This window comes from Emys orbicularis, chromosome 22 (genome assembly GCF_028017835.1).
Source record: "Emys orbicularis isolate rEmyOrb1 chromosome 22, rEmyOrb1.hap1, whole genome shotgun sequence".
NCBI lineage: Eukaryota > Metazoa > Chordata > Testudines > Emydidae > Emys > Emys orbicularis.
In genome coordinates this window covers 14,285,807-14,313,398 of record NC_088704.1, presented here as the reverse complement: position 1 = coordinate 14,313,398, position 27,592 = coordinate 14,285,807, and positions in this window count along the sequence as shown.

Sequence of the window (27,592 nt, the reverse complement as noted above, 5' to 3'; positions counted from 1 at the left end):
ACTAAAGATACATTTTTTGCACTCTCATCTAGATTTTTTTTCACCAAACTGCGGAACAGTGAGCGACGAGCACGGCGAGCGATTTCACCAGGACATTGCAACAATGGAGAAACGCTATCAGGGCAAATGGAGCCCATCAATACTTGCAGATTATTGCTGGACAGTGACGAGATGTTCCATTTAATGAATACAAGAGACAAGCCAAGAAGCACCGAGTAGACACTGAATAGGACTAAACTATGTACATAATAGTTTTTTGCCTTTTGTTTCATAATAAAATTTATTTATATAACCCTTTTGCTGATTTTTAAAGTGTTACATAAACAGGACAGGTGAAATATTATCATGTAAAGCAACCATAAACACATGAAAAGACCTAGGTTTACAATTTATGATTAAAACTCTACTATCTACACAATATACATAGACATAAAATGTAAAAACTTAAATATCTTAGAAACAGTAGCCAATCAGTTGTTTTAATTGTCATATTTGAAATCAGCACATCAAAATACATAATAAATAGCACATTTTATCTCTGAAGCAGACGACTTCTCAAAAATTGTAGACCAGTGTTATTTAGGAACTGTATTACAGTAGTGCCTACGAGCCCCCATTGTGGACCAGCACTACATTGTGCGAGGCGCTGCACAAAGGCATTTTCTCTTTGAATATTCATTTGAATTTTCAAATGAATTTGCTTCGGCCATAACCACGTCCTTGCTGCCTTTTCAAAAAACAAACGGTTACTTGGTCATGAGCAACCATCACAGAAACCAGATGATCATCCTAATCTTACAGACAGGGAAACTGAGGCACAGGGTGATTTATGTGACTTGCGCAAAATCAGATAGCAACTCAGCAGCACGAGCCTGGAACACCAGACAATTCTGCCTCCTTACAGCCACATGGCCAGACTGTTTTTAAATGGCGGTACACATCACTGATTGCACAGGGCTCAAACAGTAAGCATAAAATAACTGACTTCTTCTTCCCTTATACATAGATACTTCACTTTAGCTAAATATTTTTGCAAGGGGAACTGCATTTCTCTCCTTTCCCCCAGTTTAAGCTTTATACCTCTCTCTTGGAAAATCTGTCACTGTGCACACACACAAGCTGTTCTGCACTTTATGAGGCACTTCAGGTTCAATGAAGTCCTTGTCTTTTCAGTTCTAGCTGTGTTTCTCCCTTCCAGGCATCAGAGTTGGATCTTGCACACATCTTCATTGTGGCACTGCTTTTTCCTGAAGTTATGACTCCATGATTCCTCTCCTCCTGCCTGAGACTAGCAACTACAGCAGTGGTTCTCAACCCACGGCCCGCTTGCTGCCCAATCAGCACACAGCTGCAGCCCATGAGACATCCTCAGGGGCCATACAGGTAATATATATATTGTGTGGCTGCAGCAGCCCACATAACACACAGAGAGCTGCATATCTGGCCCACAATGGTAAATAGGTGGAGAAACATTGGACTAGAGAGTCAGGACTCCCAGGTTCAATTCCAAGTCTGCCACTGACTCCCCATGACCTTGAGGGCAAGTCACTCAGGGCATAATTTTCAAGCTTGGGTGCCTAAATTTAGTCTATATCCAAAATTAAGCCCCAAAAAAGTGACCTGATTTTCATAGGTGTTCAGCACCCACCATTTCCACTGAGGTCAGTGGGAGCTATCTGAACGCCGGCTAAAGTTGAAAGTCTCATCATCCCATTCCCACCCTTGCTGGAACATGACACCCCACATTTACCAGCCCAGAAATCAGGAAGCCAAAAATTAATCCCAAACCTGGGTCTTCCTCACAGCTTCGCTGCCACAGCCTCACTCTGCTTCATCTTGAGAGCAGGTCCCTAACCCCAGTACAATACCCAGCACTCAGCTCTTCCGATGCCCAGGAAACCCTAAACTAGTCTCAAGTATCAGAGGAGTAGCCGTGTGAGACTGTATCCACAAAAACAACGAGGAGTCTGGTGGCACCTTAAAGACTAACGGATTTATTTGGGCATATATTTTACCATATAAAACCCCCACTTCTTCAGATGCATGGAGTGAAAATTACAGATGCAGGCATAAATAAACTAGTTCGGCAGCTGACTGTAGAAAGGAGAAGCCTTCCTGTATGCCACTCAAAGGGTTAAATCAAAGGCATGACCCTGTGCTTCTGTTAGCCAGCACAGAGCTGATCCACCTTCCCCTAATCCTTTTACCATACCAGGCCAGGGCAGGAAATAAAAAACCTTCCTGGTTTCCCTGCTCAGGATCCAGAGCACTTTTAACATCCTCAAGGCTCCAAGAATTATATACTTTTTTTTAAAAAGTCTGTGGGCTACTGAATTATATATATTTAATTTGCAGAGCCAGGGTTTTAACTAACCCCACCATGTAACCATTAGGTATAAAAAGTGCTGCCATTCAATGTGCATCCCTTACACACAGCCATTCTGGTGTGTACTGTGACTCCCCCGCCACACACACACAATGGCAAAGAAGGCTGGTGGACCTAATTGTAAGTAATAGGGGTGGTTTTTTTTCCCTTTTTTTGGAGGGGAGAGGGCTTTAGTTAAATAAACAAATCAAAACTATATTTTATAGCTACATAGTATCACAGATTAGATACATAACTGTACAACAGTATAATCTACATGCACAGTTCTACAACCCATGTGGGGAGAAAGTCTATTCCCTAATGCCTGTGGGACCTGGGAGTGGTTTGAGGCACAGATGAACACTAATGCGAACCAGCGTTAAGAGCATCTTCTTCCCAGATGCACCCCCTCACCTTAAGAGGGCTTGGGAAGCAAACATGGGCTGGGCCTGCACCCTCACATTAGGAGGCTTAAGGGTGGGGACAAATAACATACCATGGCCCGGGCCTGATCTCCTCCACCCCCAGCCGCACCTCTGGGAGTAGAGGGGTATTTCTGGTGCTGGGTGCAACAGAGTGCAGTGGGATGCACCCCTCTGAGTTGGACACAGACCCCAGCTGGGCTGGAAGGGGGACGACACCCCCCCCCCAAAAAAGCTGGTCCTGGAGAGGCAGGAGTCAGCCCCATCTGCCAAGCAGAACCCGGTCTAAGCCGGTTCAGGTCAGGGGATGGAGAACCCCTCTGCAAGGGGAGGTTCGGGACCAGCCGCTGTCAGAACCGAGTGCATGATCCGGACCCAGTGATACCCGGCCCGGTTGGGAACAGCTGGGCGATTCGGTAACAGAAGTAGCCAGAACCGAGGGCAGGATCCGGACCGGGTTATCTTCGGTCCGGTCCGGCAGTAGCAACAGCCAGAACCGAGCACGTGATCCGGCTCAGCTGTGAAATGCTGCGTGGTTCGGTAACAGAAGTAGCCAGACCCCAGTACAGGATCCGGACCCAGTGATACTCGGTCCTGTTCGGCAGCAGCCAGAGCCAGAACCGAGCGCAGGATCCAGATCCGCCCGTTCGGTTTGCTGGGCCATGGTCGGTGCCGGCTGGGGACCGAGCCCCGTGCACCAAAAGTGCATGAACTAGGCCGGTCCGGGGGCCCTGCGCTGCGATCCCGGCACCCGGTCGGAGCCGCTTTAGAAGCGGAGCCGAGACAGCGACGAGCCGCCGACACGTTTCAATTAGCGAGGCCGTCCCGGCCGCTGCCTCCCCCGGGGCCCTGCAGCCGCCTACGCGCTCGGGAGGCGGGGGCAGACAGCGGGAGAGCAGCGGCCGGGCCTTAAACGGGCCACGCAGGCAGGCGGCTTAAAAGGGCAACAGCGCATAGCCGGGGAGAGCAACAACAACACAACACAACAACCACCACACTCAGAGCAACACCACCACACGACACAGCAACAGCCACACTACAATAACACACACACAGCAACAGCAACAACACAACACGACACAGCAACACCACCACACACACAGCAACACCACCACAACCACCAACAAACCACCACACACAGCAACAACATAACACATGACACAGCAACAGCCACACTACAATACCACTACACCCACACAGCTACCACACTCAGAGCAACACCACCACAACACATACAGCAACCACACACACAGCAACACCGCCACAACCACCACCAACTACACACACAGCAACATCATCACAGCAATAACCACCACACACAGCAACAACACTACAACACCCACACCACAATACCACCACACACAGCAACAACACCGCAACCAACCACACAGAGCAACATCACAGCAACAACCACAACACGCACACTAACAATCACACCACAATACCACCACACACACACAGCAACAACCGCACACAGAGCAGCACCATCACCACACAGAGCAACAATCACACCACACACACCACACAGCCATAACTACACACACAGCAACAAAACCCCCACAACATTACAACACACAACAGCCATTCCACACACACACAGCAACACTACCACCACACATGCAAATCAACACCACAACAACAACACCACACACAGAGCAGTAAGCACACTATACACACAGCACCACCACCATCACACACACAGCAGCAACCACACAGAGAGCAACATCACCACAACACACACAGCAACCACACCATACATAGCAACACCACAACACACACACAGCAACATCACCACCACACACACACAGCAACAATCACATCCAGGACAACAACCATACACACAGTCAGGGAGAGCAACAGCCACATACATAGCAACACCACCACCATAACAGCTCCACACACAAAGCAACAACTGCACACAGAGCAACCACAACTGTACCACACACATGGCAACAACTGCACCACACCCCCAGCAACTCCACCACTTCACCACATCCAGCAACAACTGCACACAGAGGCAGAGAGAGCAACCACCACACAGAGACCAACAACCACACCAAACACAGCAAGCCAGAGAGAGCAACAACCACACGCAGCAACACCACCACACCTAGAGCAACAACCACACCCAGAGCCCGAGAGAGCAACAATCTCACACACAGCAACACCACCAGAGCCAGAAAGAGCAACAACCACACACAGCAACACCACCACACACACAGCAAAAACACCACACCACCACACCCAGAGCCAGAGAGAGCAAAAACAACATACCCAGGCCAACAACCATACCCAGTGAAACAACCACACATAGAGTAACCACCATACAGAGCAACACCACCACCCCATACAAAGACAGAGAAAACAACCACACACAGAGCCAGAGAGAGCAACAACCACAAAGAGAGCAGAGCACAGAGCAACCATACAGGCAGAGCAACAGCACTACAACACCACACAACAACACATATGTACATGCACACGCACAAAGCAACAGCATGCACACACATCTGCACAAACACAGCAACACCACATACGTGCACACACAGAGCAACGCCACCACCCACACACTGCAACAGCATGCCCGGGCATGCGCACGCACACACACACACAGAGCAGCAGCAATAATACCCCCCAAATAACACCAGAGCAACAGTTCCCCCGAAATGCACCCCAACAACTTACAGAGCAACACCGCACACATACCAACAACATATGGAGCAACACACACACAGAGCTAACATATAGAACAACAGCAAACATACACCAAAAACATACAAACCAACACCACACACAAGACTATACAACTACACACACACAGTGTCTGCATATACAGAGCAACAATTCAAACACACTCAAATAATACATATAGCAACAACACACACATAGAGCAATACCACGCACCCCACAACAACACACCAATAACATATAGACAGAGCAACACCACTCACAGAACACCACCAACACCACACACATAACGCACACTTACAAAGGAATACGACACAAACTCACACAGGAACAAACCACACACACAGGTACACAGCAATAACAAAAAGACAGAAGAATATACAAACAGTGAAACCACACACAGAGAGCAACCGAGAGAGAGGAATTAACACTGCATACCTAGAGCAACAGTAACCCAGACACACTCTCAGGGCAACATGCACATAGACAGAGCAACAGCAAAACAGGCATATGTACAGATGTATAGAGCAACACACACACAGGCAAACTCACACTACTCAATATGACACAGATGCCCCCAAAGCAACCAGACACACACACCTCAGGGAAACAGCACATAGAAAGAGAGCAACAATATAAAGAGACATACACTGAACAACAACAGAGAGAGACAGAGTAAGAAGACACACCAAAAGCACATACCTACCACAACATACATAGAGCAACCACCTAGAGACAGCAACAACAAAACACACAGCGTACCAATACACTTACACACGCAGGCACAGTGTGTGTGTGCGTGTGTTGTTAGCACATGTTAACTACCACATTTTAAAAATCTAGTCTAGACGAGACAGTGTGCCTCTAACTGGTCGAGTTAAAGCTAGGCGACTTTAACACGTATGGCCGTATTGCCCACCCCAAATGTTAAAAAATCATGAGTCAGGCTCACCAAAAATCATAAGATTGGTTTTAAAATTATGAGATTATGTAAAAAAAAAAAAGGATTTGTTGTTCTTTTTATTTGCCTTCTGCTTTGAGCCTTACTCCACTGCCACGAGGATCTGTAAACTTGCTTTTTCCTTAAGAATGAAGGCCGAAATCATCACATACCCACTTGACTCCAGGAGCTGGGGCTTTAAGGAAAACAATAATTGTCATGAGACTCATGACAAAATCAGATTTGGCAGCACTGTGTGTGGTCACGCACAGAGCAATCAACACACCTAGTCCAGGGAATGTTATGGTATAGGGATAGGAATCAGACACAGAACCACCTCCTAAATCACAGTCAGAGAGTTGAAGGCCAGAAAGGTTCACCAGATCACCTAGTCTCACCTCCTGCATGTCAACATGCCATCACACACACTAAACCCAACAACTGAAATTAGACCAAAATATTACAGCCCACAGGAGCATAAACTCAAAAAGCCATGCAGTGCCATCCTTCTCCCAGAGCAGGAGAGTATAATACCCTCCAGCAGCAAATGGCATTGCAAAAGGGTGCCAAATAACTGCAGAATGAGGTCCCAACATCACAAGCAGACAAGTTCCCATCACTCAATCCATGTCTGCCAGTGGGCTCCACTGGCCCTCTATGAAGGCAGAGGTGGTGGCTGGATTTGGCCCTAAACTCACAGTTCCAAATTAAATTCAAGACTATCCCACATTTCCCCCCTCCAAAAACAACAACAAAACAGTCTTTCACCATTCAATTACAGGAGAGGGTGGGTGAGGTTCTGTGGCCTGCAATGATCTAGACTAGATGATCATGATGGTCCCTTGGCTTCTGGCCTTAAAGTCTATGGGTCTATGAGCAATAGGTTTTACAAGTCCACCCAAGTGGCTCTACAACGTCAGGTGCATGCAATGACACAAGCCTAGCACCCTCAGGACATCACATGATCATTTTGTGATTACATTGGCACCCAGCACAATGGGATCCTGGTCCATGATTAGGGCTTCTAGGCACTACAAACAGACAAACAAATAATAATAGATCTGATTCTATGCAGCCTTATGGGCAATATTCACACCTGGTGCATCTGCACTGAAATCAGTGGAATTATATCAGGGATGAATTTGGTACAAACATCTCTCCCCTTTCTACCCCACCCCGTTTGCTGGCTGTGAGTGAAGGGATGAAGTGAGGTGAGTGGGAATTGTTTTCTCCTCTCTTTCTGCTTTTTCCTTAGCATCTGTGAGGGTGCCTCATTTAATCCCACAAAACCCAGAGAATTCAGAGTTAAGACTACAACTCTGCTTTGATCTACCACATTGCTGGACCTGCCAGATCTCAAGAGAGACGCCCTTGCTTTGGATTTATTTTCGGGCATTTTATAAAATATCTCCTTTATATGACAAAGGGCTTTTCATGTTTCAACGAGGCATTTAAAAAAATCTCACTCGTTTACCAGGGTGGCCCCACTTTCAAAATGTATCTTCCTGGAAATCATCTTGTGACAGGGAAGCCTCATTGTATCTCATTGCAACACCATCACAACTCATCACAAAGAGATAGCATTTCACCCCATGGCATCAAGTCATATATTGATGGGAAGGGGGGGAATTTTTTCCCCACGAGTTTTTCCTGCAGGGAAAACTAACGTGGCAACCTCTTTTAAAAAAAAAAAAAATCAGGGTAAGGACAGTCTGACATCCCTCCAGAAAAAAGGGAGGCTTATTTTTTTCACAATCATCACAACCCCTTTGCACTTTGTTTTAGTGGGGTTGAGAAAAATGCACGAGGTTGTACATCATACCAGAGCTGAACAGTGGCCATCAGTGGATGTTAATATGAATGGGATTTACACCCACTTAACAACAGGGAGGCATTTGGCCTTGTGTGTTATGCAATACATAGGAACTCGGGGGGCCAGTTAAGCCCTGAATATTGAACCTTAGCTCTAAATACATATCCTGGCTTTGAATGTTTCCAGTCCGACCCTTTTATGCTACTTTAAAATAGTGTCCCTTCAGAATGCAACCAAATTTTCAAATGTAGCCTCTTATTTTGGGAACCCAACTGAGATACCTGGCACCTGATTTTCAGAGATGCAGAGCACCCAGAGGTTCCTAATTGACTTCTCTTGGAGCTGTGGGTGCTCAGCACCAATGAAAGTCCCTTCACGTGTGAAGGTGGGTTCCCAAAAATTAAGGCACCCAAAATCAGTGGCCGTGTTTGTGAATTTTAGTCCTAAACTTTTTGTTTTACACTAGAATTAAAAAGAAAAGGGGGACACATACAGACATACGTACGTATCTATGTGCGTGCATAAACTGTCTCTCAGAAAAAAGTATGCAGAACAGAAGGCTTGGTAGTTACCAGGATACTGCAAAGAGGTCTGCAAATATACGGAGATAATATTTTGCAATATGTACTCAGTAAACACTACATGCCTTTTAATAAATGGTATCAGTATGTATATCCAGCCCTCATGGCTGCTCTATTGTCCTAACCCGAGAGATTTTTTTCACTCATACGACTCTAATAGTGCCCGCTTGGGCTAGGCATTATCTAGCTATATAAGCAAACGCAGGGCCTGATTCCCCAGGGCCTGGCCCTTTGTGTAGGTGTTTACAGTTATACAGAAGTGTGGCATCTGCCAAATCAGAAGGGTGGCTTCGGACACTTACTTTGTACAGCTGTAAATTACTACTCAAAGGGACAAGGCCACAGAGAATGAGGCCCACGGTCCCTGCCCAAAACAGCTTTATATGGAGTCCAAGCTGCACAATTCTGAAGTAGGTTTCAAATATCCTCTCAAAGGTTAAAGGCGTTCAGGTCAGAAGTTTTGGTCTGGTCATTAGAAATGTAGCAACCGGCTATGAAATTTGGCTTCAGATTCCAATTCTTTTACCTCTGGAGGTTTGAAGGTGTTTGGATCAGGACTTATGAGTCGGGTCTGTTTCAAGCTCATATGGTTACTGGATTAATAACTACCATAAAAAAGTTATTTCAGGTGCACCGTAACCAATTTTCAAGTGATAAAATTATTCTGCCATTTAAATTTTATTCATTTCTTTTTAAAGGGCTAAAGGGGCCTAATCCATATTGTGGGCCAATTGCCTGCAACATTTTAGTGCTAAAACTTTGGAATTACAGAAGCACAAGAAGGCTGCTAAGTGCTTGCGTGTGCCATCCTGAAGCAGGCAAAGCTTCCAGTGAAAGCTAAGGGTGTTTTGTCTGAACACACCCCAACATAAGAATCCTGCTGGCCTGGGGCAGGGTGCTGCCCCTGCTCTAACTGGTGATTAAAGTGGGAATGAGATAAATGGGGAATTCTAGGGCAACTGCCTGCACGCAGGGGGGAACAAGGGGCCTGACAATGCAGCTCTCACTCAGTTAAAACGCCTGTTGACTTCAGTGGGTTTGCCTGAGTAAGGGCTGTAGGTTTCACGCCCTACAGTGAAATTCACCTCCTCAGTACAAAGGACCTATGCAAGGTCATACATACTACTGAGACCCTAAGCTATAAATATTCAGCTTGGCATCCTGCCAATGTGCCCCCCTAGGGGATAAGGACCGGAGGATCCTCACAGCAGCAAATCCTGCGGCCTCATCCCCCCAACCCATGTGCACAGCAGTGCAGGGAACCCCCCCCCCCCCCAGCGCTGAGGTCTGCACCATGCCAGGAGTGCATACCCTGCAAGTGGTCCCTGGAATCCAGCCCCCTCCCTTGCACAGCGGGACTGCATCCGTTCAGCTGCCTGAGAAACCTTTGCAGCTAGGACGGTCCCCTGGACTTGCCTCTTGGAGCTAGTCTACACATATCTATACACTAGAACCATCTGGTTAGGGGTCTGATTTTTTTTTTTTTTTAACCACAATAGTTATATTGGTACAACCCCTAATATGGACACAGCAAAACCGCTGTAAAGGTGGTTTATACCAATATAGCTTATCCCCTAGTGCGTCCATACGACTGGGTTGTACCATTTTAACTAAACCGGTATAAGTAAGTGGTACAACTGGTGTGGGTAGATAAGCTCTTAATACAGTGCGTAAATATGCATAGGCTCTTCTACAATGAGGTGGATTTCCCCCTAGGAGGCTCCGGGAGGTACATAGGAGACAGCACTGCAGAAATTTCTGCTTAGGCCCTTGAATTATCTTTCATTCTATTTCTTGCTCAAATGAAACCATGAGAAACTGAATTTTTTTTTTTTTAATTCCAGAAGGATGCTGGGACACAGCTCCTGCTGGTAAAAAAGAAAAAAAAAAAGGCAGAGCTCAGAATCCTTGTGAGCAATTGCTCACTGCAAAGCACTGCCAGGAACTATAACTTGAAGGAGGGAGCGGGGGAGGGAAGGTCCAAGACGATCATTTAGAAATCTATCTTTTAAAAAGGAAAGAAAAGAAAAGGTTTGCTATGAAGATGAGCCTTTGCATGCCAAGTGTCAGCAAAATTTCACTGCCACATTATAAACCTCTGGAAAAAAAAAGAGATTTAATGCGGCTTATCAATTAAAGAGGTTATCCATTGTGCTAATAAATTTTACAGAACTGCAAATACTTCTCAACCTCCTTTCCTTCTCCACGTGTGTCAGGGAAACGCTGAGATCTTTGGGGGGGGAATAGCTGTACATTCTGGAGACAAAACGGGGCTGAACAGCTCTGCAAGCCGTTCCCGTACATAAAATGAGGCTGGTATCCTCAGCATAGTTCCCAGGGGTTAGTGCACCACCTGACCCCGTACCATTCATCATCCCAGAGCAGTCACTCATCGTGAAAGACGCAGCATGGACACTATGTGAATTATCTCTGACCCCTGCAAGGGATGGCTCCTCCAGATCAGGTTGAGGTCATCAGGAGGGCAGCAGGGAGAAGTTTGCCTGCCAGACCTGCAGATAAACAGAGTCCTTCAGACTCCAGAGGGAAAGGTGATAGGTTCATGTCACGAACCTGTCCTCATGGCCAGAGTAAGAGCGCCACAATTGCCGGCATCAGCATCAGCACAGAGGTGCCATGGTGGGCAATGGTGTTTCTTGGCATTCTGAGCATACCATCTCTTCTCTTGGGTCAGCTATGGGCAATGCATGAATCCATACTCAGCAACCCAAATGGGTCAGACCAGCCCCATAAACCAAGCACAGGGACACACCCCGTAATCCCGGTGTATATTGTAGGGTATCTGGTCACAATGCCAGAGAGTTTGAATGGCCTGTTGGCATTTCAGTTAGAAGCCCAAATTCTTAGGTGTTTATAACTTGGTCATCAAACATTTGCTTTGGACAGAACTTTAGTGTACAGGAGCAGAGGATTTGCCATCTTGGATCAGATCATTGGTCCAAATCCAGTACCATGCTCTGGCAGTGGCCAATACCTTTTGCTTCTAAGAAAGGGAAGTCCCCATATTTCATTTAACTAGGGTCCTAATCCATGCAATGAGAATCCAGATGGAGATTCTGGAGGGACTCTGTCTGTACAGTAGGTGCTGAGAGGAAGACATTTCCTTGTGTCTTTCCAGCCCAAGAGAATTTTTGAAATCAGTTAAAAAAAAAAAATTTAGCCTGGGCCAATTTTCAATCATAAAAACTGAAAAATTGAATAAATAAAAATAAGTTAATTGGTTTCAGATGCTTCTTCCCCTCCCTCATGTAGGTCACGACGCTGCAGACTTACCCTTATGCTTAACTTTCAGCACATGAGTAAGGCCATTGAGTTCATTAATGGCCCCAATCCTGCAAACGCTTATACATGCAAGTGACTTTACCCACATGAGCAGTCCCATTGACTACTGAGTTCAGCAGGACTAACCCCACACGTAAAGCTACTCACATGCAATAGTGTTTGCAGAATCAGAGCATTAATTAATTAATCCAGCAAAGACTTCCACATGGGCTTAATGCTACATGACTATTGAGTTCAACGGAGCTATTCATGGATGTAAGAATTTGCGGGATCGTGAATTCAGTATGGTTTAGAAATAAAATTGGATGAGTGATGAATCCATAATGATTACTAAAATTAAATAGTTAATCTGGTCCAATCACATTTGAGATTCTGTAAGAAAAAATGTTAATAATTGTGACACCGAGGTTTAAAGATTGGCTTTTGGACATGCATGGCCATTTTTTTCCCATAAGAAGTTTTACTAGGCAGCACAAGCACCTTATAGCATTGACAGAGGAAATCAAAGAGACTCCTAGGCCCCGATCCTGGAAATGCTTACACACATGCTTCCCTTTGCACACGAGTAGTTCACTAATGTGAACGTGTGTGAGACTGTGCAGGACAGGGGCCCCAAGAGTATTTCTGATCCCTTTAATACAAGCTCTGGATGCAAGCTTAACCAACAGACCGAAAGATCTGCAGACCTTTAACCAGTCACATATTTCTGGGCTGACATTGGCTCAACATACATACGTGAAAAACCCGGCAACAAGAGAGTTAAAATTGGCTGTTTTCCTTTTGGATAGAGGGGGAATCCACATCTCTCCAAACCAACTAATGGCCCTTGCCAAGTTATTATTTCCTCCATATTTGTCCGAGCTCAAGGTTTTAGCGAGAACTGAAGTTGTGTCCACTTTCCTATAGGTTAGCAACAGGGACTCCCGGTGGGCCCCCTTCCGCCACAGCCTGTAACCCGAAAGTCCCTCTGGGGAAAACTAGCAGGGCAACTCAGGATGCTAGTGTGCTGTTGCACAGATCCCAGAACACTACTAAAGCTGGGTCAGAGGAAGGAGGTGTGTGAATTCCAGCGGCTCTGCATGGGGCCTGATGGAGGGTGGTTTTGTTGCTGTTTTATTTGTTTGTTGCAGAATCACATGGCGAGCAAACGTTTCCATTACTCAGCGCCTGGGAGAATAGGAATAGATCCGTGGGGGAGCGGGAGGATGTGAGTACTCCCTGGAATTTTAATTCCACTCCCCCACCACAGGCAGAAAATCAAAAATAAGGAACTGCTTGTTCCTCAGCTTTGGCAGGTGATTCAGCTTTCAGGAAACAAGATCACTTTAATTGCTTGCTATCTGTTGGCTATTAGTTTGTGTTACTGCAGGGAGGGACCAGGGGCAAGACTGTGTCCCTAAGTCACTGCTGACGTTGAGTGGGTGGGAAAGAAGGAGGAGGACTGCACACACTGGCAGCTGTTCCTAGAGGCATTGTGCCTTAGGGTTCCAGGCTTGCCTGGGCTAGACTCCCCGGTACAGTAGTTGTGGGATAGGCATGCACGGACTGGGACTGTGTGGGGAAGAGAGTTCCTAGCATCCTCTATCACCCTTGTGCACCCGCACATTATAATATATGGAGATATACCGATCTCATAGAGCTGGAAGGGACCCCGAAAGGTCATCGAGTCCAGTCCCCTGCCTTCACTAGCAGTGACCAAGTACTGATTTTGCCCCAGATCCCTAAGTGGCCCCCTCAAAGATTGAACTCACAACCCTGGGTTTAGCAGGCTAATGCTCAAACCACTGAGCTATTCCTCCCCCCAACCCACAGTCTCATAATATATTGTGTGCAAGTGGATGACCCTACTCTGCAGTGAGAAAATCTGGCCCATGATTGGTGGCATCACTATGGCCCTAGAGCAACAGAAAGGGATCCAGAGAGACAAACCTCTTACAGAGGAGATGAGAATGAAGGTCCCGCACCAGCGCTTCCACAGGGTACCATGAATTCTACCACCTCCAGATTAAAAAAATCACCCCCCCTCTGCCCACTTCCCCCACCCTTCTGCCCCAGCTTGCACCACAGCTCTTTATACAACATTTATTCTGTTTTCATTAAGTCTTTGCAGGTTCCAAATATAGGTAAACCTCTCAACTTCCCCTCCTGTCAGCCTCATAAGTGCGTCAGCTGGTCCCTGCAAGGGGGGGGGCGGGGGGGAGGAATTGTTTCTGCTGATCACAGGATAGCACAACTAGCCAGGTGCAGAACGTGGCCAGGGGAGCTTCCTTATTCTAGTTTTGTTTACTCACAGATGCAGGATACCTGGTCCGATAAGGAAGTAGTCTGGCTAATCCAATCTATGGTGTTCCTGGGGCGAGGACGCCCATCAGTGTGGGATCTACATGCCAAATGCAGTCATTTCAATTCACACTGAGTTAACCCCAGTGGGATCTGCTCTTCGCTTTGCCAAGGTTCTGCCTCTTGAGCTCACGGCGTGCTCTTTGTGCCTGTGGAAGCTCACCAGGAGCAAGGCGTCTTGTGCAGCGAGTCTCTCGCTGGGAAAATGGGGTTGGGGGAGCGGCGATGCCAGCCCCATGCAGGGGGCAGGGCAGGGGGCAAGTGAGGGCCAGTTCCAAGCAGGGTGGGGGTGTACATTTTCCCTTTGGGAAATACAGTCACCCTATGCAGAGGGCTCCATCCACACAGAGGGCTGTTGGGGGGGGGGCAGTGGCAAGCACATGGTCAATGGACAGATGATTACACAGACATCATTCCAACCTACTTCCCCTTGTGGAGGGAAGGCATAGTAGACAGGGAGCCTCCTGCAGCCCTGAGGCTTTCAGATCAGCTCCACAGCCTAGTGAGGAGGATTCCACCTCCCTGGCTTCCACAGAACACCCTTGCACACAGCCCACTCATTCAGACTGCCTGGGGGCCTGGGTTTGACCCTTGACATGAGGTCTTAGTGCAATAATTTAAGTTCCCTGTTTTGCTTTTGGGACCATTGCAGGCTGAGAGCCATGAAAGCACCGGGAGGTTCACAGACACAACATCCATACAGACTTGCTTCCAGACCATCTGAGCATACCTCATGGTACCAGACAAGCCATACTGGAACCCCTGGGTCGTTGCTGGCTTCCTCATGCCATGCGGCCATCCCTCAGCCCCTCTACAAAGCCGCCTGGCTGCACCCTGAATAAATCAGAGAGGAGGTCCTTGAGGCCAGTCTATGTGTGAGAGGAGTGAGTGTTGATGGCAATAACGTCAGCTGTAAAGCGCAGGTGGATTGAGATAATCCAATTAATAATAAATAATAATTAAAAAAAAACCCTCCAGAGCATGCATCTCATTCTTAGGGGGAGCAAATAGCAGGGCCTGGGAGCTTTCTGCTTATGGGCCAGATCTTCAACTGGTGCAAATAGTCTTAATGGAAGTCAATGGAAGTCTTAATGAAGTCAATGGAACTATGCCGATTTACCCCAGAGAAGGATCTGATCTTATTAGTTTCCCAAATCAATATTCCTCCTTCTTCCTTTCTCTCTCAACTAGCTGTTATAGCCAGGACCTTTCCCTCCTGCTCGGAAGACAGGGCACTATCAATGCCATTTAGAAAAAAAACTAACGGACTGTACACCTTGCGGGTGACATTACAATCACCAGCAAGCCCTGGCCCTTAGTATCATGCCGACACGGTGGACTTCAAATTCAAGACCTTGAGCTATAAAAAACGAGAACCCCATCAGCTAGGAGACCTATAGCAAAACCCAAGCCAGCAGTAAGAACAGCACACATTAGTAGGCTCACCTTATTCCTGCAGGACACATAGACACAAGTCAACCCTCCCCACTTTTTTTGGATCAGACGATAATGGATAATTGGAACAGTAGCACAGCAAGACCATTTCTCTCTTCTCCCTTGTTGCAGTCATATTCTCTATTCTCCCACTGAGGGGCCCCCAGGAGCCTCACTAACCTTGGTTCCTTGTATGGTAGACAAGAGGACTTCTGCTATGCTAGCTCTACGCTGGGCACAGCTTGCGTCCCGTTTGATTGTATACTTCCAAAGCCTTTTATAAAGATGGACGTGCCAGGAACAGCGTTAGCTCGTCTGGACTGGCTCCTTTCTGCTTGTTGTACTGGATGACTAGCTACTGGCTTCCACATGTTAAGTTCTCAGTCTCCAGTAGGAGACAGAAAAAACAAGACGAGCTGGGGGGGGTCACACATCTCTAAAGACGAGTCAGTAAACTGTACAGCATCTGTCTGATACAATACTAGACGTTAGGGAAATTGCTTCATGCACTGTCTATAACCATCAGCCTAGACTGTTATCTTGCTGTCTACAGAGGCAGGAAAGAGAGGTTACATGGGACAGGCAGAAAAAAAGGGCATCAGGATCTGACACATCTCCATCTTTAGTCTAGAAAGCTCATCAGCTGAGCCTGAGTGGAAACCTTCCTGGTACCAGGAAATAGTTTATTCAATGAGCTTCTGCCTCTTCCTCCTGCCTTCCTCTTCCTCTCCCAAACCCAAGGGGTTAACTGTGCATGCCAAAAAAGACAACCTTCTAATCAAGCAAAGGGAGGAGAAGAGGGACGAGGTGTTGAATGACAGTTACCAGGTTAGACCCAATACCTGCTTCCACTGCTTTAAATCCTTGGGGATGGGCTCTTGACACCTCAGGGGAACTTTGCTCCCCATTTGCATTTGTTTACCTGAATAATATTGTTGTTTGGATCCATGAAGTTCTATAGTATGGGGTTTCTCAACTGTCCAGATTACACTCCCTCCCCACAGGACACGCTTTGAAAAGGCTCAGACTCGTGTCCTGCCTTCCTCTGTTTGATGTACAGGGTATTTAAAATTGTCTTACTTTTCTGCTCTTCCAATGCCTCTACCACACTTCTTGGCACAAAATCCTATTTTCTGCAGAATGAAACACCTCTCTGGGGATGCACAGAGAAAGGATGCTTTAGGAAACTCGATCAAATGGACCCTTCCTATTCATAGGATCCATCAGAGACCACAGTAAAGGTGGCCCATGCAGCTCTTTCCATACAGCACAGAAGCAAGAAATATTAGTTGGTCACTTCTCAGTATCTTACAGTTGCCTAAAGTAGCAGTTCTCAAACTGTTGCTGGTAACATGGTGCTAAAACTAGATTAGATTTTTTTGTAGTTGACACAGGGATGTTGGGTGAGGGCACGTGGCCTATGAGACCATTTCTCGACCTAGCGTGTTGTCCATTCTGTGAAGAAGCTTGAACACTGCTGGCCTAAGGATACACCGAAAATAGCTGACCTGCTTCTATGTGCTATTGTGGCTGCTTCAACATAGTTTTGAGGACACATCTTGTGACACTGGTGCTTTGGGGGGACTTTGCCTGTCAAATATGGACAGAAAGACAGGATGGAAGTACTGACTTCTAAACACCCTTCTTCCCCTAGTTCAATCGGTCCTACATAGCAACAGTAAGGAGACTTTGTCTCAGATGTTCAAAATGGCCAACATAGACCAGGCACTCCCAGCTGCGTAATAGAGACTAGCAATGTCATGGAAGTATCAATCCGTCATATGGCTCATAAAGTACTCCCAGCAGACCCAGCAGCAGTGGTGTCAACCTCATCTTCTATGCATGCGCTATATCCTTCCAACAGGAAAGGAAACATTCTGAAGATCCTCCCCTCTCCCTACTCCCTGAAAGGAGAAAGAGAGAGAAATGTGGCCGGGGACCCTCCCCTGGGGCGAAATGTCAGCTCTGGAATGACGTGGCAAAGTCATCTCAGTTGGGTGTAGAAGGGAGGAGGGAGTGTGCGGGGGCTGAGGAGGAGTGGGTCGGGATGGAGTTGCAAATAAATAAGGACAATGCACAATTTATGAAGACATGACTGTAGTAAGTGCTATTCACCCAGAGTGTAAATTGGTATTGATGCCACAACACGGTCCAGCCAAAAAATAATGATGATGATAATTTAGGGCCTGCACTATATCTCACTCAAGGCACAGCCTCATCAGGCAGCAGCTCCCACCCTGCCTACCTCTCCCCCTTCTCTTTTCATTGGTGTCCTCCTAAATCAAAGACACTCAATGCTGATTTGATTATATTCCCTTATTTTATTTATCAGCCATTGCTCGCTCTCCCCCTCTCCCTGCAAGTTCTCAGCGTGTGCCTCCATCGTTTTTCAGTCCCTTGCAATACTCAGAGGAACAAGCCTGTCTCTAGGCCACAGGAATTAGAATCCCTACCAGCGTGCGTGCCATCCTCCACAGCTCCTCATTCGTCATCCTTTAATCTCGCCTGTTTTATGCTCCAGATCCTGGCTACCCGGTCCTGACTTTCCAGCTTTATAGTCCTGACTTACTTCCCTCCTGAAACATTTTACAGCTTAGTTATTGGCCCTCAGGGTCCTCATTTACACAAGCGCTGTTTTCACTATAGTTAAGACTAATTCACTGGGTTAGTTTGCTCTTGCATCCTGCACTACCATCAGCTCCCAGTCTCCTCTCTCAGGCAGGGAGGTGAGGGTTCCTCTAATGGATGGGAGATTTTTTTTATTATTATTATTTTCCTTTAGGGTGTTGTTGCAGTTCCTGAGTTAAATTCTCCCTTGGTTTGACACAGCTCTGTCTGTCTTTCTCTGACGCGCACCCGCCCTCAGGGTGGCCTTAGGATTTCTGGGACCCCAAGGGGGAGAATTAGCCTGCGAGCTGTTTCCCTCCTCCAGCTCCACTGGTACAGGGAGACATCAGGCGAGAGTCAAGGTAAAACCTTGGGAGCCCAGGTGCGTCCTTTGTTTGTGCCTCAGGCCTGGCTGACTCCACTCGGCTCCTGTAGCATGCTACCCTGGGTTTTCCTGTGTTTTTGTATTTTTCTCATTAAAGAAAAAAAAATACTTTCCCTGTCATTTACATTCATTTCCTCACCTGGGCTTTATATGGCTGCTGCATGACCATTAGAGCCCTACTTTTCTATTACTTTTAATACACACACACACACACGGCATATTTCAATAAATCTCCCCAGCCAGGGCTCATTTTCCAGCACCGCTTGCCTTCCTCGGCTTTCACAGCTCCCGCTCCAGCTGGGTCTGAGATTTATTTGGTTTATGTACCAGTTTTCTTATAAAACACAGCAGAATCAATGCTTTTCTCTTACAATCGCTTGGCAGTGCCCAAGGAACCTCCTACAGGTCAGGGAGACCCCTTTGTGGGCCACCTGGCCAACCTGCTTGGAGCCCCAAGGGTTGCACCCAGTGTGTACAAAATGGGGCCGATTGCAGCTATGCTCATCTGTAGTTGGGGAATTCTGTCTCAGGGAGACTACATGTCCCAGCATGCAATGCTTCATCTTGATCGCAGTAGTCCAGCCCACAAAAACTACTGGACTCCATCTATATCAAGAAGAAGGATTGCATGCTAGGAGTCCGAATCCCTGTGGACTGCACTGCTCTACAAAAGATGAGTGTGAATGCAGGCCACATTGCCGAAGTATAAGCCTCATTTCAGCCACTCTTCACCTTATGAATCCATCAAACGTCCTTTACAGACATCCCTGTAATAAGATATTGGGCCTGATTCTCCATTGGCTTGCTCCTCACGTAGTCGTGTGCACCTGTACAAACAAGGTGTAAAATTCTACCACTGGTGTAAGTGTGATTGGGTAGCAGAGGTATATCTGTGAACACAAGGTACACAGCCGGGGAGAATCAGAGCCATCGTACCTAATCTTTTCCCAATATTCCAAGTAAATTAAAGAGAAACTATAGTTCTGTTACAGATTCCCACACACCAGCATTCTGAGGATCAGATCAACGTGCTGATCTCTGTCCCCTGTGAACTATTTTACATAAGCATAATACAAAATAACAACATTAATTATAATAAGGAATAATTAATGAAGAGTGAATCTGCAATTAATACTTTGCCCTTCTATAGCACCCTTTCTCTAAGGCTTTAAAAGCTGTCTGCCATACCTATGAGAGGTAGTTATATATTGCTATCCCCATTTAACAGATGGATAAATTGAGACAGAGAGAAATTAAGTGGGTTGCACATGGTCATATAGTGATTCCGGAACAGAATCCAGGAGTCCTGACTCCCATTCCTTTGGTCTGAGCACTAGACTAACTTCTGTGGTTCTGGCCTCAGGTTGGTTTCTGAATGACATGAGGGTCTTAAGTGTTTGATATACACTTGCAAATGAAGACGGGGGGTTTCAAAGGAGCTGGGCACTGGCCTAACTCTTCTTGTTGAAATCAGGAGGTTGAGCACTTTGGGACATGCCCTCTGCAGCGCCGAATCGACAGAACACTGCATTTTAGAGATTTTTTAAAATACCAAACCCAGAAACAAAAACAGCCACAAGAAATCAAGTGCCTCAGAGCACCAAGAGTTCAGCATATTTCAAGTCTGTAATTTTTCCAGGACAGTTTTCTCAGCAGCACCATGACCAGCAATTCAGATGCCCCTTGGAGGCCATGCTACAAAAACCCTTTCACTTACACTCTTCTTTTCTCTGATCTACACAAGCTTTGTCACCTCAGGTGAAAAATACCCTTTAAAAAAAGAAGTATGCACTGAACTACAATGTGTCTCCATGCACGCACTTATCGTGGTCATATGACCATCGGGGATCACGTGATTATCTTCAGCTTCTGTTCCTCATGTTCCTTCCTTTGCCTCGTCTCATTGCCATGTGACCCCTTTTCCACCCTCTGTAACGTGCTGCCTGCTGCCTGCTGCTGTGTTTTCACTTGAACACACTGCTGACTGGGTTCCCCCAAGTGCAGGCAGTGGGAGGGAAAAACCAACAATCTCGTGTGTGTGTCTGTTTCCTGGCCTGGCGTGAGTACCTTACCGCTGGTGCCAGCAAAGTTAAGTTCACTGAGAGATAAGTGTGCCGAGGGATCCCCTCAGATCCCGCTGCCAGCTGGTACAGGCAATAAAGACACAACACATCATAAATTCCTGCAAACCTCACTTGTTTGAAGGGCAGAGCAGTCCTGGTCTAATGTATTTAGCAGCCAAAAAAAGGTGGGGGGAGGGGGCGGACTTGAAACCTGACATAGCCGTTTCTATTCACTAGACAAAAGTATAACAGCAGACTCGCTGAGCAAAGCAGGCTGGGCTAGTGGGGGCCGCCTGTTGGTTCTGAGTTCAGGACTCCTGCCTGCTCCACAACCCCTTCTAGTCTATATTCCGGGAGGCACTGATGAGTTTCAATGGGATTCATGTCCAGTCCTCCTTGGCTAGGGAGAGGAACATGTGCAATTTGGGGGGGGGGGTGTCATTTGTTTGCATGTCAGAGAGTGATATGGGTCGTGCGTAGTGTGTCTGTTTGTGTGTCGGCCTGTGTCTGACAGAGATGACAGAGCGATCATGTTACCCTCCAGTGGATGCAGCCTACAGAGGACCTAAGCCCAAGCACCACTGCCCAAGTCTGAATGTTTCACAGGTTACCACTAGTAACGTATAAATAATTTTACAACTCCGCTACATGCTCCTGTTATTATATCACTCAGGAGATAACACCCTTGGATCTGGCTTTCCTGAGCATCCTCATTGACTCTAACAGGCCTCCTCATGTGAGTAAGGCATGTAGGATCAGACTATCCTACCTTAAGACATGACTACAGGCCATGAAAGTGTCTCTGATACGGACCCACAGTTCTCCAGGCTATGTTACCTGGTTCGGTTGTCAGACCCTGGGGCAGACTTGTCCAAGCAGCAGCGTGCCCCATGCCATGGTCAGTCTCTGTGTAAGTCCTGCACATCACCACAGCCAAGATTCAAAACAAGAGACTGTATATCAGCACCAGCCTTCCCAGAGAAGCCTCCTTCTATACTCAGCCTCTCTCAGCTGCAAATCACCATTTAACTGTCTTGCAATGTCCTCCTGCTCCATTAAAGTTTTGTGGAGCAGAGCCAGGCGCTGTAGGGAGCATGGTGGATCCCTGAATGCGCATGGTATGCTGGCCTTGCAGGGGTTAAGTAGACAATACATGAAAGAAGGTTTGTTCAGGGTTGGGGAGAATATGCCTCTAACTAGGGGATAGGGATTAAAGCACCAATTCATTGTCTCCAATGATGCTTCTTCTTTGGGATCTTGAGATCTGTGCTCTAGGGACAGTGTGCACAATATGTCCACTACATGGTAAGAGAAAAGGCACCAGGTTGTGTTAAAGAACCGCTGCTCTGTTCCCAGAGGCTGGCTCTGAACCCATGAGTCAGGGATGGGGGCATCACATACCTTGTCTTTGCTAGTGTTACCCTCCAACATCAGTGATGTAAGAGCTCAGCCTTGCCCATTCTTGGCTCTCCAGCCTGGGGCCTTCCTCAGGGCTGTGCTGGGTGGACCTAGAAAAACAAAAGGAAGCAAATTAAAAAGGTCCATTTGGGAGGCAGTAGCTGAAGAGCAATTACTAAAGGGAAAATGGGTAAAGCCCCCCCCCCCGTCTCCAATATAATCCTGGTTGCAGCCAGAGCAGCAAGGCTTGAATGGGAGTCTCATGGCAGAATGAATGCTTGAGCCTCCCCTTCCCCCTCTGCCATACGCTGGAGGAGAGAATGACTGGCGGCTGAAAGTCCAAAGGGAGGCGATGCACAAAAGACCTTAATTAGAAAACTGAAAGCAGCAGCGCAAGGGGAGGGGGCGGGGGATCTGAACCCAAGGTCAGCACTGCTGGGGTAAGTCTCCCAGGCACCACTGGCTAACTGACCTTCATAATCATCCACTTGAGCAATGGGATGGGGGGCGAAGAAGGGGGAGAAAAACACCCTCAAATGTGTGTGCGTGAGTGGTGGGGGGAGACTTCGCTTATTTATCAAAGTTAATTACAAAAATATATCCAGTTTAGATTCAAAATCCCAATCTCAATATTAACCCCTCCCTGCCCCCTTGCCAAATCTCCTAAGTAAACCAACTACATCTTAGGCCCAAGTTCAGAACAGCCCTTGGGGCTCCTGGGCCTTCCGCTTCCTCGCCTTACAGATTACAGCTTATTTAACAGGCCTAAATGGAACTCAGAGGCTCAGATACCCCCAGAGCCACCCCCAGGGATATGCGAGCCGTACACTCAAAAGCGGCACCCTCATGGGAGCCAAAGTGAGGAGACCAGGAGGGTCAGCAGTAGGCTGAGGGCTTGGTTTGCACAGGTGCTGAGCACCTGCACCGCCCATCAGCTTTAGCTGCTGTTATGGGTGCTCAGCATCTCTGGAGACCAGGTTGCTGATTTTAAACAGGAAAAAAACAGACCCGGTTAGAGCAGCAAGAGGAGCCTCCTGCGGACGGGGAGAGAGAAGCAGCAGGAGGAGGGAATTAAAATAAGTTGGGCTGTCTCATCACTACACTAAGGCACAGAAATACAGCGGGCCTCTGAACCACAGTCTGCAATGACTCACATCCAGGGCAGTCCAAGGTGGGGAGTATATAGGGCACAATTCTGGGCAGGTTTGGCCTGAGGTTCAGCTGTCCTGGCACTTCCTGCTCCTCTTGACACAGTTACATTCCAAGGAGTGTAATAAAGAATGGTTATCAGGGCCTGACCCAAAGCCCACTGAAGCCAGTGAAAGGCTCCTGTTGACTTCGATGGGCTGTGAACCATGACACCTGGCCTTTCAGGTGGTCTCAGATCCAGTGCAGCATCCGATATGTCTGGTGTCACAATGGGGCGATCTGCTGGCCTTGCAGTGGGAGGATTCAGCTAATAGATGCTGAGGTCCTCACCTTGCCACCATAACCCTGCCGTTTTCGAAGGTGCTGGCCAAATATGTATGTTTTCCCACGCCCAGCCCAGCCTCTAAGGAGTTAAAAGGCATTCTGATTTGAATTCATCCTGTGGGATTCCCACTGCCAAAGCTTTGCATTGTAGTTGATAAACCTGGGTCATTATTTGCTTCCTTAAACCTAGCACTGAGCCAGCTTCTCCCGCATCTCCCTCTCTGTCTGTCTCACTCTCTTTTGGAAGCATCCTTTGTGGCTGGTGCATAGCTCAATGATTCCCAAGTCAGGGCAAATATGGAAAATCCATATCAAACAATGACCCAGGAGAGGGAAGGAGCAAAGCTTCATTCACTGGCAGACTTGCCTCTGTCTCCTCCCCACCCCTAAACTCCTCCACTGCTGCCCTCCTTGCCCAGCTTGTCCTGAGTCTGGAAGAGCAGAAGTGGTCACACTCCATACCCTTTAGGGAAGGGGAAGGCAAGGGGGGAGAGTGGCAGGGGGAGGGGACGGTCACAGGGGAACAGAATGAACTTGTTCTCAGGGAAAGCATCACATCCAGACTGGCAGGTTTCTTTTATCCTGTTTCAGTTCAGTAAAAGCCTCAATTAACTCCACATTAATTATTAAATCAGAACAATGCGTCTCTGGGTTCCAACAGCTAGATTCTGTTACTGCCATTTCTTTGGGGAGCTTGACTAGTTTTACAACTTAGGACATAAATATCATTCTTCAAGGAGTTTTTGGGTTGTTTTTATTTTCCTCTCTCTGGTTGCCTATAGCGTTTTTAATTAACATCTCTCTGTCTCTGCCTATTAACACATACATGGCACATGTTAGATGTGGGGAACATGGTTTTTGGGTCCATCTGCGCTAGGTCAAGATAAATGCACTGTCTAGAGCGTGTAGCACCTCAAAAAATCCTTTATCTCCAACGCAATTCTCCCAGGCAATGGCAGGGGCTAGCGTAGCCAGTAACCCGAGCTCACCTCCTAGCAAGCCTTTGCACCACAGCCAGCGTGCTGTCTGCACAGCTTGGGCAGCAGGGAGCATTCTCACCAGGGTCCCATTTGACATAGCTGCTCCTCTGTAGTACACAGTATCGGGATTCCAAATACAGCCCACCCTTAATCCTGGGGCCATTACCTAGAAGCCCTCCTCCGAGGCTGGCAATAGGGATTCTGCTGCCCTATGCTAACCAGCACATGTTCACCTCTTACCACCCTGCAGCCACACACACACAGCTACTGAATGCTGTGTTGCCCCTAGTAATTCATTGGCCTAGATGACAGCCTACTCAGGCCGGCACAGTAGAGCCATCTCTCCTCCTCTCCTGCCCACAGATGCTCTCCTTTGCCGATCACCCTTATAGCATGATTATTTCCCTCCTCTTGGCACAGGCAGGCGGAACGTGGCGTGGCTTGTTTCAGAGCTGGGGTTAGTGGTGCTCTATGCATATGACCAGTAAGTGTGTGTTACAGAGCACTGAGGAGCACCTATGGGAGACCAAGAATGGGTTATAGGGTGGCACCATCCTGGACACCTGCCCCTCTTCTCCAGCCTCTACACTGCCCAGCAGCATTAAGTGCTGCCTCTGCACGCCACTGAACTGGTCCAGCTTTGACTTGGCCAGTTTGCTTCCCCAACCCCTTAGCTCAGGCCCTGTTCTAAAGACAGTCATCTCAGCGTCCCTGGCTCTTAACGCTCATGTCGCCCAGCTCTCCCTTTGCTCGCTGTCACCCTTCCCAGTTCAGTCAGTGTTACAGAAGTTCTTCAAGCTTTTGTTTTTATAGGCTAGCCAGCTCCCACCTTCCTGTCTTCTGGTCAGACCAGTGCCTGGTGCTTCGGAGCCGAATGTCTTTCCTAATGGGAAGAATCCCAAGGGGCGCTTGAGAAAGCCTTCCTGGGAGGCTCCCTTCTCTGCCTCCCACCCACCGAGATCTGAAGCTCTCCGAGGTGAGCATGGCTCTGGCTTTGCAAAACTCTGACATTGATAGCACTGGATGCCACGGCTTTCTATCCACTGAACGGGTGCAGCACAGCTGGGCAAGCTGCCCCCAAACTGCCTTGAACTGGAGGGGACAGACTCTAGGGGTCAGAGGGCCTCCACCCCCAGTGTTGGCAATCCCCCAGCAGTGTGGCTAAAGAGGGAAGGATGGAAGCCCTTTACCCCACTTCAGTTTCTCTCCCTCAGTCGTCCCCACTGTGAGCGTTTGCTGTTCCACTCATTGTGTGCAGCATGAATGAAGGCGATTAGAAAAGAAATGTGGCAGAGTGGAAGGGATGAGACAGAAGGCACAGGGAGTGAAAGAGAGGATACAGGTATAACCCTTCTGCCAGGTGGAGCTGGCAGCAACCAGGGCCGGGTTCAATATCGAGGGGTTCCTTTTCAACAATACAACACAGAACCGGCTTGAGCCCCCACCCAATAACGTGGGAAAATTACACATCACCCCTGCGCGCCTCTGAGAGGCAATACTTCCTCACTCGCAAGCAGAGTCTGAGTGTAAAAAATAAACTTTTAATGAAAGGAGTGGAGTCTCCTGACATTAAGTAGGGAAAATGCCACAAGCAGGATTCATAATAATAAAACCGTGAGCAGGACACCTACCCCAGAATGCGTGGGGCAGTATCTTCTCACGTTCTTGAGTTCTACAACCAAAATTTCCTTTTCTATGCCCCTCTCTGCTCCCTCATGGGTCTGACATTCGAGCCCCTGGCTTAACAAGGTCCTTTCAGCTGAGGATGACCCCCTCATTTGGAACAGGTTAAGCACAGTTCTGTTCTCCTTTACTCAGACAATAAAGACAACAACATTGATGATAACATTTCACTACCCCTGCATTCAGTACTAAAGTGATTTGTAACCCAACGCCAGCCAAAGTTGATCACTTGGAGCTAGACAGCTCCCGTCTGCTAGATACCTACGCAGAGTAGGTGTGTTCATGTAAATATAGTTTGCTCATGAAGTCTCTCCCCCTCCACAACTAGCTGTCAGGGGAGAGTTCATTCAGACCCTCCTTACATTGGGAAGTGAGGTTTCCTACCTACACTATGTTTCTCATTAGCACAACCCTCTCCCCATCTCCTCTCCCAGCAGGAGAATGGTAGTGTAATGCTGGTACCTCCCAGCTCATGGTAATGCTTTCAAACCAAGCTATTCAGAGAGCCCTAAATTGTCACCACGTCCCCAAGTCAATATTCTGTCACTGTCTTGTTGCTCACTTCAAATCTCACTGAGTTGCCAGGAGCAATCACTGCAGGGAACATCTGGCTTCACCCCGGTAGCCTTGGGCTGGAGGGAGCATACTCAGTCATTCTGTGGAGATGGGGCATGTGTAGTCTGCTCAACACTAAGAGATGTGAGGGGCTGGAGCATGCTCAGCGAGGATGGAATCGTTGGGGATTTGAGCTGTTAAAGTCTATCAAGTCTCTAATGAGCATCTGCAAACTGATTTTTCAAAGCCGTATAACTTGACCAAATTTGGACAGATTTTCACAGGGATGGCAAAAGGCACATCCCTGACACAAAGGCCAAGTCCCAGCCAAATTTCAAGTCTCTGTTCCAAAGCGTGAGGGAGTTAGAGCTTTCCAAAGAGAAGGATGTGAGAATTTTAACATTGAAAAACAAAGTATTTTCCCCTAGCCTCATTCTCAGAAACAGCTGAACCATTGTGGCTGAAATTTTCCAAAAATATCAGCTTGAGGCACACACCCAGCATGGAAAATGTCAGAACAAACAGTTGAAGTTTGGCAAAACTATAAACAACTGAAAACAGAAAG